This window comes from Tachypleus tridentatus, unplaced genomic scaffold (genome assembly GCF_004210375.1).
Source record: "Tachypleus tridentatus isolate NWPU-2018 unplaced genomic scaffold, ASM421037v1 Hic_cluster_1, whole genome shotgun sequence".
NCBI lineage: Eukaryota > Metazoa > Arthropoda > Merostomata > Xiphosura > Limulidae > Tachypleus > Tachypleus tridentatus.
In genome coordinates, this window is record NW_027467777.1 from 29147752 (window position 1) to 29162871 (window position 15120).

Consider the following 15120-nt stretch of genomic DNA (forward strand, 5'->3'; position numbering starts at 1 on the left):
ACTAATGTCTTGTTTTCCTGTACTATCATTGTTCACTGGTTATGTTATTGTTACCTCTAGTTGGTATTATTGTAATATGAACAATATAACTAATGTCTTGTTTTCCTGCGACTATCATTGTTCACCGGTTATGTTATTGTTACCTCTAGTTGGTATTATTGTAATATGAACAATATAACTAATGTCTTGTTTTTCCTGTGACTATCATTGTTCACTGGTTATGTTATTGTTACCTCTAGTTGGTATTATTGTAATATAGAACAATATAACTAATGTCTTGCTTTTCCTGCGACTATCATTGTTCACTGGTTATGTTATTGTTACCTCTAGTTGGTATTATTGTAATATGAACAATATAACTAATGTCTTGTTTTTCCTGTAACTATCATTGTTCACTGGTTATGTTAATTGAACAATATAACTAATGTTTTTCCCTATCTAGTTGGTATTATTGTAATATGAACAATATAACTAATGTCTTGTTTTTCCTGTAACTATCATTGTTCACTGGTTATATGTTATTGTTTACCTCTAGTTGGTATTATTGTAATATGAACAATATAACTAATGTCTTGTTTTTCCCTGACTATCATTGTTCACTGGTTATGTTATTGTTACCTCTAGTTGGTATTATTGTAATATGAACAATATAACTAATGTCTTGTTTTTCCTGTAACTATCATTGTTCACTGGTTATGTTATTGTTACCTCTAGTTGGTATTATTGTAATATGAACAATATAACTAATGTCTTGTTTTTCCTGTGACTATCATTGTTCACTGGTTATGTTATTGTTACCTCTAGTTGGTATTATTGTAATATGAACAATATAACTAATGTCTTGTTTTTCCTGTGACTATCATTTTTCACTGGTTATGTTATTGTTACCTCTAGTTGGTATTATTGTAATATGAACAATATAACTAATGTCTTGTTTTTCCTGTGACTATCATTGTTCACTGGTTATGTTATTGTTACCTCTAGTTGGTATTATTGTAATATGAACAATATAACTAATGTCTTGTTTTTCCTGTGACTATCATTGTTCACTGGTTATGTTATTGTTACCTATAGTTCGTATTATTGTAATATGAACAATATAACTAATGTCTTGTTTTTCCTGTAACTATCATTGTTCACTGGTTATGTTATTGTTACCTCTAGTTGGTATTATTGTAATATGAACAATATAACTAATGTCTTGTTTTTCCTGTGACTATCATGTCTTGTTTTTGTTCACTGGTTATGTTATTGTTACCTCTAGTTGGTATTATTGTAATATGAACAATATAACTAATGTCTTGTTTTTCCTGTAACTATCATTGTTCACTGGTTATGTTATTGTTACCTCTAGTTGGTATTATTGTAATATGAACAATATAACTAATGTCTTGTTTTTCCTGTGACTATCATTGTTCACTGGTTATGTTATTGTTACCTCTAGTTGGTATTATTGTAATATGAACAATATAACTAATGTCTTGTTTTTCCTGTGACTATCATTGTTCACTGGTTATGTTATTGTTACCTCTAGTTGGTATTATTGTAATATGAACAATATAACTAATGTCTTGTTTTTCCTGTGACTATCATTGTTCACTGGTTATGTTATTGTTACCTCTAGTTGGTATTATTGTAATATGAACAATATAACTAATGTCTTGTTTTTCCTGTAACTATCATTGTTCACTGGTTATGTTATTGTTACCTCTAGTTGGTATTATTGTAATATGAACAATATAACTAATGTCTTGTTTTTCCTGTGACTATCATTGTTCACTGGTTATGTTATTGTTACCTCTAGTTGGTATTATTGTAATATGAACAATATAACTAATGTCTTGTTTTTCCTGTGACTATCATTGTTCACTGGTTATGTTATTGTTACCTCTAGTTGGTATTATTGTAATATGAACAATATAACTAATGTCTTGTTTTTCCTGTGACTATCATTGTTCACTGGTTATGTTATTGTTACCTCTAGTTGGTATTATTGTAATATGAACAATATAACTAATGTCTTGTTTTTCCTGTGACTATCATTGTTCACTGGTTATGTTATTGTTACCTCTAGTTGGTATTATTGTAATATGAACAATATAACTAATGTCTTGTTTTTCCTGTGACTATCATTGTTCACTGGTTATGTTATTGTTACCTCTAGTTGGTATTATTGTAATATGAACAATATAACTAATGTCTTGTTTTTCCTGTGACTATCATTGTTCACTGGTTATGTTATTGTTACCTCTAGTTGGTATTATTGTAATATGAACAATATAACTAATGTCTTGTTTTTCCTGTGACTATCATTGTTCACTGGTTATGTTATTGTTACCTCTAGTTGGTATTATTGTAATATGAACAATATAACTAATGTCTTGTTTTTCCTGTGACTATCATTGTTCACTGGTTATGTTATTGTTACCTCTAGTTGGTATTATTGTAATATGAACAATATAACTAATGTCTTGTTTTTCCTGTGACTATCATTGTTCACTGGTTATGTTATTGTTACCTCTAGTTGGTATTATTGTAATATGAACAATATAACTAATGTCTTGTTTTTCCTGTGACTATCATTGTTCACTGGTTATGTTATTGTTACCTCTAGTTGGTATTATTGTAATATGAACAATATAACTAATGTCTTGTTTTTCCTGTAACTATCATTGTTCACTGGTTATGTTATTGTTACCTCTAGTTGGTATTATTGTAATATGAACAATATAACTAATGTCTTGTTTTTCCTGTGACTATCATTTTTCACTGGTTATGTTATTGTTACCTCTAGTTGGTATTATTGTAATATGAACAATATAACTAATGTCTTGTTTTTCCTGTGACTATCATTGTTCACTGGTTATGTTATTGTTACCTCTAGTTGGTATTATTGTAATATGAACAATATAACTAATGTCTTGTTTTTCCTGTGACTATCATTGTTCACTGGTTATGTTATTGTTACCTCTAGTTGGTATTATTGTAATATGAACAATATAACTAATGTCTTATTTTTCCTGTGACTATCATTGTTCACTGGTTATGTTATTGTTACCTCTAGTTGGTATTATTGTAATATGAACAATATAACTAATGTCTTGTTTTTCCTGTGACTATCATTGTTCACTGGTTATGTTATTGTTACCTCTAGTTGGTATTATTGTAATATGAACAATATAACTAATGTCTTGTTTTTTCCTGTAACTATCATTGTTCACTGGTTATGTTATTGTTACCTCTAGTTGGTATTATTGTAATATGAACAATATAACTAATGTCTTGTTTTCCTGTGACTATCATTGTTCACTGGTTATGTTATTGTTACCTCTAGTTGGTATTATTGTAATATGAACAATATAACTAATGTCTTGTTTTTCCTGTGACTATCATTGTTCACTGGTTATGTTATTGTTACCTCTAGTTGGTATTATTGTAATATGAACAATATAACTAATGTCTTGTTTTTCCTGTGACTATCATTGTTCACTGGTTATGTTATTGTTACCTCTAGTTGGTATTATTGTAATATGAACAATATAACTAATGTCTTGTTTTTCCTGTGACTATCATTGTTCACTGGTTATGTTATTGTTACCTCTAGTTGGTATTATTGTAATATGAACAATATAACTAATGTCTTGTTTTTCCTGTGACTATCATTGTTCACTGGTTATGTTATTGTTACCTCTAGTTGGTATTATTGTAATATGAACAATATAACTAATGTCTTGTTTTTCCTGTGACTATCATTGTTCACTGGTTATGTTATTGTTACCTCTAGTTGGTATTATTGTAATATGAACAATATAACTAATGTCTTGTTTTTCCTGTAACTATCATTGTTCACTGGTTATGTTATTGTTACCTCTAGTTGGTATTATTGTAATATGAACAATATAACTAATGTCTTGTTTTTCCTGTGACTATCATTGTTCACTGGTTATGTTATTGTTACCTCTAGTTGGTATTATTGTAATATGAACAATATAACTAATGTCTTGTTTTTCCTGTGACTATCATTGTTCACTGGTTATGTTATTGTTACCTCTAGTTGGTATTATTGTAATATGAACAATATAACTAATGTCTTGTTTTTCCTGTGACTATCATTTTCACTGGTTATGTTATTGTTACCTCTAGTTGGTATTATTGTAATATGAACAATATAACTAATGTCTTGTTTTTCCTGTGACTATCATTGTTCACTGGTTATGTTATTGTTACCTCTAGTTGGTATTATTGTAATATGAACAATATAACTAATGTCTTGTTTTTCCTGTAACTATCATTGTTCACTGGTTATGTTATTGTTACCTCTAGTTGGTATTATTGTAATATGAACAATATAACTAATGTCTTGTTTTTCCTGTGACTATCATTGTTCACTGGTTATGTTATTGTTACCTCTAGTTGGTATTATTGTAATATGAACAATATAACTAATGTCTTGTTTTTCCTGCGACTATCATTGTTCACTGGTTATGTTATTGTTACCTCTAGTTGGTATTATTGTAATATGAACAATATAACTAATGTCTTGTTTTTCCTGTGACTATCATTGTTCACTGGTTATGTTATTGTTACCTCTAGTTGGTATTATTGTAATATGAACAATATAACTAATGTCTTGTTTTTCCTGTAACTATCATTGTTCACTGGTTATGTTATTGTTACCTCTAGTTGGTATTATTGTAATATGAACAATATAACTAATGTCTTGTTTTTCCTGTGACTATCATTGTTCACTGGTTATGTTATTGTTACCTCTAGTTGGTATTATTGTAATATGAACAATATAACTAATGTCTTGTTTTTCCTGTGACTATCATTGTTCACTGGTTATGTTATTGTTACCTCTAGTTGGTATTATTGTAATATGAACAATATAACTAATGTCTTGTTTTTCCTGTGACTATCATTGTTCACTGGTTATGTTATTGTTACCTCTAGTTGGTATTATTGTAATATGAACAATATAACTAATGTCTTGTTTTTCCTGTAACTATCATTGTTCACTGGTTATGTTATTGTTACCTCTAGTTGGTATTATTGTAATATGAACAATATAACTAATGTCTTGTTTTTCCTGTGACTATCATTGTTCACTGGTTATGTTATTGTTACCTCTAGTTGGTATTATTGTAATATGAACAATATAACTAATGTCTTGTTTTTCCTGTGACTATCATTGTTCACTGGTTATGTTATTGTTACCTCTAGTTGGTATTATTGTAATATGAACAATATAACTAATGTCTTGTTTTTCCTGTGACTATCATTGTTCACTGGTTATGTTATTGTTACCTCTAGTTGGTATTATTGTAATATGAACAATATAACTAATGTCTTGTTTTTCCTGTGACTATCATTGTTCACTGGTTATGTTATTGTTACCTCTAGTTGGTATTATTGTAATATGAACAATATAACTAATGTCTTGTTTTTCCTGTGACTATCATTGTTCACTGGTTATGTTATTGTTACCTCTAGTTGGTATTATTGTAATATGAACAATATAACTAATGTCTTGTTTTTCCTGTGACTATCATTGTTCACTGGTTATGTTATTGTTACCTCTAGTTGGTATTATTGTAATATGAACAATATAACTAATGTCTTGTTTTTCCTGTAACTATCATTGTTCACTGGTTATGTTATTGTTACCTCTAGTTGGTATTATTGTAATATGAACAATATAACTAATGTCTTGTTTTTCCTGTAACTATCATTGTTCACTGGTTATGTTATTGTTACCTCTAGTTGGTATTATTGTAATATGAACAATATAACTAATGTCTTGTTTTTCCTGTGACTATCATTGTTCACTGGTTATGTTATTGTTACCTCTAGTTGGTATTATTGTAATATGAACAATATAACTAATGTCTTGTTTTTTCCTGTGACTATCATTGTTCACTGGTTATGTTATTGTTACCTCTAGTTGGTATTATTGTAATATGAACAATATAACTAATGTCTTGTTTTTTCCTGTGACTATCATTGTTCACTGGTTATGTTATTGTTACCTCTAGTTGGTATTATTGTAATATGAACAATATAACTAATGTCTTGTTTTTCCTGTGACTATCATTGTTCACTGGTTATGTTATTGTTACCTCTAGTTGGTATTATTGTAATATGAACAATATAACTAATGTCTTGTTTTTCCTGTGACTATCATTGTTCACTGGTTATGTTATTGTTACCTCTAGTTGGTATTATTGTAATATGAACAATATAACTAATGTCTTGTTTTTCCTGTGACTATCATTGTTCACTGGTTATGTTATTGTTACCTCTAGTTGGTATTATTGTAATATGAACAATATAACTAATGTCTTGTTTTTCCTGTGACTATCATTGTTCACTGGTTATGTTATTGTTACCTCTAGTTGGTATTATTGTAATATGAACAATATAACTAATGTCTTGTTTTTCCTGTGACTATCATTGTTCACTGGTTATGTTATTGTTACCTCTAGTTGGTATTATTGTAATATGAACAATATAACTAATGTCTTGTTTTTCCTGTGACTATCATTGTTCACTGGTTATGTTATTGTTACCTCTAGTTGGTATTATTGTAATATGAACAATATAACTAATGTCTTGTTTTTCCTGTGACTATCATTGTTCACTGGTTATGTTATTGTTACCTCTAGTTGGTATTATTGTAATATGAACAATATAACTAATGTCTTGTTTTTCCTGTGACTATCATTGTTCACTGGTTATGTTATTGTTACCTCTAGTTGGTATTATTGTAATATGAACAATATAACTAATGTCTTGTTTTTTCCTTGTTAACTGGTTATGTTATTGTTACCTCTAGTTGGTATTATTGTAATATGAACAATATAACTAATGTCTTGTTTTTCCTGTAACTATCATTGTTCACTGGTTATGTTATTGTTACCTCTAGTTGGTATTATTGTAATATGAACAATATAACTAATGTCTTGTTTTTTCCTGTAACTATCATTGTTCACTGGTTATGTTATTGTTACCTCTAGTTGGTATTATTGTAATATGAACAATATAACTAATGTCTTGTTTTTCCTGTGACTATCATTTTCACTGGTTATGTTATTGTTACCTCTAGTTGGTATTATTGTAATATGAACAATATAACTAATGTCTTGTTTTTCCTGTGACTATCATTGTTCACTGGTTATGTTATTGTTACCTCTAGTTGGTATTATTGTAATATGAACAATATAACTAATGTCTTGTTTTTCCTGTGACTATCATTGTTCACTGGTTATGTTATTGTTACCTCTAGTTGGTATTATTGTAATATGAACAATATAACTAATGTCTTGTTTTTCCTGTGACTATCATTGTTCACTGGTTATGTTATTGTTACCTCTAGTTGGTATTATTGTAATATGAACAATATAACTAATGTCTTGTTTTTTCCTGTGACTATCATTGTTCACTGGTTATGTTATTGTTACCTCTAGTTGGTATTATTGTAATATGAACAATATAACTAATGTCTTGTTTTTCCTGTAACTATCATTGTTCACTGGTTATGTTATTGTTACCTCTAGTTGGTATTATTGTAATATGAACAATATAACTAATGTCTTGTTTTTCCTGTGACTATCATTGTTCACTGGTTATGTTATTGTTACCTCTAGTTGGTATTATTGTAATATGAACAATATAACTAATGTCTTGTTTTTCCTGTAACTATCATTGTTCACTGGTTATGTTATTGTTACCTCTAGTTGGTATTATTGTAATATGAACAATATAACTAATGTCTTGTTTTTCCTGTGACTATCATTGTTCACTGGTTATGTTATTGTTACCTCTAGTTGGTATTATTGTAATATGAACAATATAACTAATGTCTTGTTTTTCCTGTAACTATCATTGTTCACTGGTTATGTTATTGTTACCTCTAGTTGGTATTATTGTAATATGAACAATATAACTAATGTCTTGTTTTTCCTGTGACTATCATTGTTCACTGGTTATGTTATTGTTACCTCTAGTTGGTATTATTGTAATATGAACAATATAACTAATGTCTTGTTTTTCCTGTGACTATCATTGTTCACTGGTTATGTTATTGTTACCTCTAGTTGGTATTATTGTAATATGAACAATATAACTAATGTCTTGTTTTTCCTGTGACTATCATTGTTCACTGGTTATGTTATTGTTACCTCTAGTTGGTATTATTGTAATATGAACAATATAACTAATGTCTTGTTTTTCCTGTAACTATCATTGTTCACTGGTTATGTTATTGTTACCTCTAGTTGGTATTATTGTAATATGAACAATATAACTAATGTCTTGTTTTTCCTGTAACTATCATTGTTCACTGGTTATGTTATTGTTACCTCTAGTTGGTATTATTGTAATATGAACAATATAACTAATGTCTTGTTTTTCCTGTGACTATCATTGTTCACTGGTTATGTTATTGTTACCTCTAGTTGGTATTATTGTAATATGAACAATATAACTAATGTCTTGTTTTTCCTGTGACTATCATTGTTCACTGGTTATGTTATTGTTACCTCTAGTTGGTATTATTGTAATATGAACAATATAACTAATGTCTTGTTTTTCCTGTGACTATCATTGTTCACTGGTTATGTTATTGTTACCTCTAGTTGGTATTATTGTAATATGAACAATATAACTAATGTCTTGTTTTTCCTGTGACTATCATTGTTCACTGGTTATGTTATTGTTACCTCTAGTTCGTATTATTGTAATATGAACAATATAACTAATGTCTTGTTTTTCCTGTAACTATCATTGTTCACTGGTTATGTTATTGTTACCTCTAGTTCGTATTATTGTAATATGAACAATATAACTAATGTCTTGTTTTTCCTGTGACTATCATTGTTCACTGGTTATGTTATTGTTACCTCTAGTTGGTATTATTGTAATATGAACAATATAACTAATGTCTTGTTTTTCCTGTGACTATCATTGTTCACTGGTTATGTTATTGTTACCTCTAGTTGGTATTATTGTAATATGAACAATATAACTAATGTCTTGTTTTTCCTGTGACTATCATTGTTCACTGGTTATGTTATTGTTACCTCTAGTTGGTATTATTGTAATATGAACAATATAACTAATGTCTTGTTTTTCCTGTGACTATCATTGTTCACTGGTTATGTTATTGTTACCTCTAGTTGGTATTATTGTAATATGAACAATATAACTAATGTCTTGTTTTTCCTGTGACTATCATTGTTCACTGGTTATGTTATTGTTACCTCTAGTTGGTATTATTGTAATATGAACAATATAACTAATGTCTTGTTTTTCCTGTGACTATCATTGTTCACTGGTTATGTTATTGTTACCTCTAGTTGGTATTATTGTAATATGAACAATATAACTAATGTCTTGTTTTTCCTGTGACTATCATTGTTCACTGGTTATGTTATTGTTACCTCTAGTTGGTATTATTGTAATATGAACAATATAACTAATGTCTTGTTTTTCCTGTAACTATCATTGTTCACTGGTTATGTTATTGTTACCTCTAGTTGGTATTATTGTAATATGAACAATATAACTAATGTCTTGTTTTTCCTGTGACTATCATTGTTCACTGGTTATGTTATTGTTACCTCTAGTTGGTATTATTGTAATATGAACAATATAACTAATGTCTTGTTTTTCCTGTAACTATCATTGTTCACTGGTTATGTTATTGTTACCTCTAGTTGGTATTATTGTAATATGAACAATATAACTAATGTCTTGTTTTTTCCTGTGACTATCATTGTTCACTGGTTATGTTATTGTTACCTCTAGTTGGTATTATTGTAATATGAACAATATAACTAATGTCTTGTTTTTTCCTGTAACTATCATTTTTCACTGGTTATGTTATTGTTACCTCTAGTTGGTATTATTGTAATATGAACAATATAACTAATGTCTTGTTTTTCCTGTGACTATCATTGTTCACTGGTTATGTTATTGTTACCTCTAGTTGGTATTATTGTAATATGAACAATATAACTAATGTCTTGTTTTTCCTGTGACTATCATTGTTCACTGGTTATGTTATTGTTACCTCTAGTTGGTATTATTGTAATATGAACAATATAACTAATGTCTTGTTTTTCCTGTGACTATCATTGTTCACTGGTTATGTTATTGTTACCTCTAGTTGGTATTATTGTAATATGAACAATATAACTAATGTCTTGTTTTTCCTGTGACTATCATTGTTCACTGGTTATGTTATTGTTACCTCTAGTTGGTATTATTGTAATATGAACAATATAACTAATGTCTTGTTTTTCCTGTAACTATCATTGTTCACTGGTTATGTTATTGTTACCTCTAGTTGGTATTATTGTAATATGAACAATATAACTAATGTCTTGTTTTTCCTGTGACTATCATTGTTCACTGGTTATGTTATTGTTACCTCTAGTTGGTATTATTGTAATATGAACAATATAACTAATGTCTTGTTTTTCCTGTGACTATCATTGTTCACTGGTTATGTTATTGTTACCTCTAGTTGGTATTATTGTAATATGAACAATATAACTAATGTCTTGTTTTTCCTGTGACTATCATTGTTCACTGGTTATGTTATTGTTACCTCTAGTTGGTATTATTGTAATATGAACAATATAACTAATGTCTTGTTTTTCCTGTGACTATCATTGTTCACTGGTTATGTTATTGTTACCTCTAGTTGGTATTATTGTAATATGAACAATATAACTAATGTCTTGTTTTTCCTGTGACTATCATTGTTCACTGGTTATGTTATTGTTACCTCTAGTTGGTATTATTGTAATATGAACAATATAACTAATGTCTTGTTTTTCCTGTGACTATCATTGTTCACTGGTTATGTTATTGTTACCTCTAGTTGGTATTATTGTAATATGAACAATATAACTAATGTCTTGTTTTTCCTGTAACTATCATTGTTCACTGGTTATGTTATTGTTACCTCTAGTTGGTATTATTGTAATATGAACAATATAACTAATGTCTTGTTTTTCCTACGACTATCATTGTTCACTGGTTATGTTATTGTTACCTCTAGTTGGTATTATTGTAATATGAACAATATAACTAATGTCTTGTTTTTCCTGTGACTATCATTGTTCACTGGTTATGTTATTGTTACCTCTAGTTGGTATTATTGTAATATGAACAATATAACTAATGTCTTGTTTTTCCTGTGACTATCATTGTTCACTGGTTATGTTATTGTTACCTCTAGTTGGTATTATTGTAATATGAACAATATAACTAATGTCTTGTTTTTCCTGTAACTATCATTGTTCACTGGTTATGTTATTGTTACCTCTAGTTGGTATTATTGTAATATGAACAATATAACTAATGTCTTGTTTTCCTGTGACTATCATTGTTCACTGGTTATATTATTGTTACCTCTAGTTGGTATTATTGTAATATGAACAATATAACTAATGTCTTGTTTTTCCTGTGACTATCATTGTTCACTGGTTATGTTATTGTTACCTCTAGTTGGTATTATTGTAATATGAACAATATAACTAATGTCTTGTTTTTCCTGTAACTATCATTGTTCACTGGTTATGTTATTGTTACCTCTAGTTGGTATTATTGTAATATGAACAATATAACTAATGTCTTGTTTTTCCTGTGACTATCATTGTTCACTGGTTATGTTATTGTTACCTCTAGTTGGTATTATTGTAATATGAACAATATAACTAATGTCTTGTTTTTCCTGTAACTATCATTGTTCACTGGTTATGTTATTGTTACCTCTAGTTGGTATTATTGTAATATGAACAATATAACTAATGTCTTGTTTTTCCTGTGACTATCATTGTTCACTGGTTATGTTATTGTTACCTCTAGTTGGTATTATTGTAATATGAACAATATAACTAATGTCTTGTTTTTCCTGTCACTATCATTGTTCACTGGTTATGTTATTGTTACCTCTAGTTGGTATTATTGTAATATGAACAATATAACTAATGTCTTGTTTTTCCTGTGACTATCGTTATTCACTGGTTATGTTATTGTTACCTCTAGTTGGTATTATTGTAATATGAACAATATAACTAATGTCTTGTTTTTCCTGTGACTATCATTGTTCACTGGTTATGTTATTGTTACCTCTAGTTGGTATTATTGTAATATGAACAATATAACTAATGTCTTGTTTTTCCTGTAACTATCATTGTTCACTGGTTATGTTATTGTTACCTCTAGTTGGTATTATTGTAATATGAACAATATAACTAATGTCTTGTTTTTTCCTGTGACTATCATTGTTCACTGGTTATGTTATTGTTACCTCTAGTTGGTATTATTGTAATATGAACAATATAACTAATGTCTTGTTTTTCCTGTGACTATCATTGTTCACTGGTTATGTTATTGTTACCTCTAGTTGGTATTATTGTAATATGAACAATATAACTAATGTCTTGTTTTTCCTGTGACTATCATTGTTCACTGGTTATGTTATTGTTACCTCTAGTTGGTATTATTGTAATATGAACAATATAACTAATGTCTTGTTTTTCCTGTGACTATCATTGTTCACTGGTTATGTTATTGTTACCTCTAGTTGGTATTATTGTAATATGAACAATATAACTAATGTCTTGTTTTTCCTGTGACTATCATTGTTCACTGGTTATGTTATTGTTACCTCTAGTTGGTATTATTGTAATATGAACAATATAACTAATGTCTTGTTTTTCCTGTGACTATCATTTTTCACTGGTTATGTTATTGTTACCTCTAGTTGGTATTATTGTAATATGAACAATATAACTAATGTCTTGTTTTTCCTGTGACTATCATTGTTCACTGGTTATGTTATTGTTACCTCTAGTTGGTATTATTGTAATATGAACAATATAACTAATGTCTTGTTTTTCCTACGACTATCATTGTTCACTGGTTATGTTATTGTTACCTCTAGTTGGTATTAGTGTAATATGAATTATATAAATAATGTCTTGTTTTACCTGTGACTATCATTGTTCACTGGTTATGTTATTGTTACCTCTAGTTGGTATTATTGTAATATGAACAATATAACTAATGTCTTGTTTTTCCTGTGACTATCATTGTTCACTGGTTATGTTATTGTTACCTCTAGTTGGTATTATTGTAATATGAACAATATAACTAATGTCTTGTTTTTCCTGTGACTATCATTGTTCACTGGTTATGTTATTGTTACCTCTAGTTGGTATTATTGTAATATGAACAATATAACTAATGTCTTGTTTTTCCTGTGACTATCATTGTTCACTGGTTATGTTATTGTTACCTCTAGTTGGTATTATTGTAATATGAACAATATAACTAATGTCTTGTTTTTCCTACGACTATCATTGTTCACTGGTTATGTTATTGTTACCTCTAGTTGGTATTATTGTAATATGAACAATATAACTAATGTCTTCTTTTTCCTACCACTATCATTGTTCACTGGTTATGTTATTGTTACCTCTAGTTGGTATTATTGTAATATGAACAATATAACTAATGTCTTGTTTTACTTGCGACTATCATTGTTCACTGGTTATGTTATTGTTACCTCTAGTTGGTATTATTGTAATATGAACAATATAACTAATGTCTTGTTTTTCCTGCGACTATCATTGTTCACTGGTTATGTTATTGTTACCTCTAGTTGGTATTATTGTAATATGAACAATATAACTAATGTCTTGTTTTTCCTGTAACTATCATTGTTCACTGGTTATGTTATTGTTACCTCTAGTTGGTATTATTGTAATATGAACAATATAACTAATGTCTTGTTTTTCCTGTGACTATCATTGTTCACTGGTTATGTTATTGTTACCTCTAGTTGGTATTATTGTAATATGAACAATATAACTAATGTCTTGTTTTTCCTGTGACTATCATTGTTCACTGGTTATGTTATTGTTACCTCTAGTTGGTATTATTGTAATATGAACAATATAACTAATGTCTTGTTTTTCCTGTGACTATCATTTTTAACTGGTTATGTTATTGTTACCTCTAGTTGGTATTATTGTAATATGAACAATATAACTAATGTCTTGTTTTTCCTGTGACTATCATTGTTCACTGGTTATGTTATTGTTACCTCTAGTTGGTATTATTGTAATATGAACAATATAACTAATGTCTTGTTTTTCCTGTAACTATCATTGTTCACTGGTTATGTTATTGTTACCTCTAGTTGGTATTATTGTAATATGAACAATATAACTAATGTCTTGTTTTTCCTGTGACTATCATTGTTCACTGGTTATGTTATTGTTACCTCTAGTTGGTATTATTGTAATATGAACAATATAACTAATGTCTTGTTTTTCCTGTGACTATCATTGTTCACTGGTTATGTTATTGTTACCTCTAGTTGGTATTATTGTAATATGAACAATATAACTAATGTCTTGTTTTTCCTGTGACTATCATTGTTCACTGGTTATGTTATTGTTACCTCTAGTTGGTATTATTGTAATATGAACAATATAACTAATGTCTTGTTTTTCCTGCGACTATCATTGTTCACTGGTTATGTTATTGTTACCTCTAGTTGGTATTATTGTAATATGAACAATATAACTAATGTCTTGTTTTTCCTGTAACTATCATTGTTCACTGGTTATGTTATTGTTACCTCTAGTTGGTATTATTGTAATATGAACAATATAACTAATGTCTTGTTTTTCCTGTGACTATCATTGTTCACTGGTTATGTTATTGTTACCTTAGTTGCTATTATTGTAATATGAACAATATAACTAATGTCTTGTTTTTCCTGTAACTATCATTTTTAACTCGTTATGTTATTGTTACCTCTAGTTGGTATTATTGTAATATGAACAATATAACTAATGTCTTGTTTTTCCTGTAACTATCATTTTTAACTCGTTATGTTATTGTTACCTCTAGTTGGTATTATTGTAATATGAACAATATAACTAATGTCTTGTTTTTCCTGACTATCATTGTTCACTGGTTATGTTATTGTTACCTCTAGTTGGTATTATTGTAATATGAACAATATAACTAATGTCTTGTTTTTCCTGTGACTATCATTGTTCACTGGTTATGTTATTGTTACCTCTAGTTGGT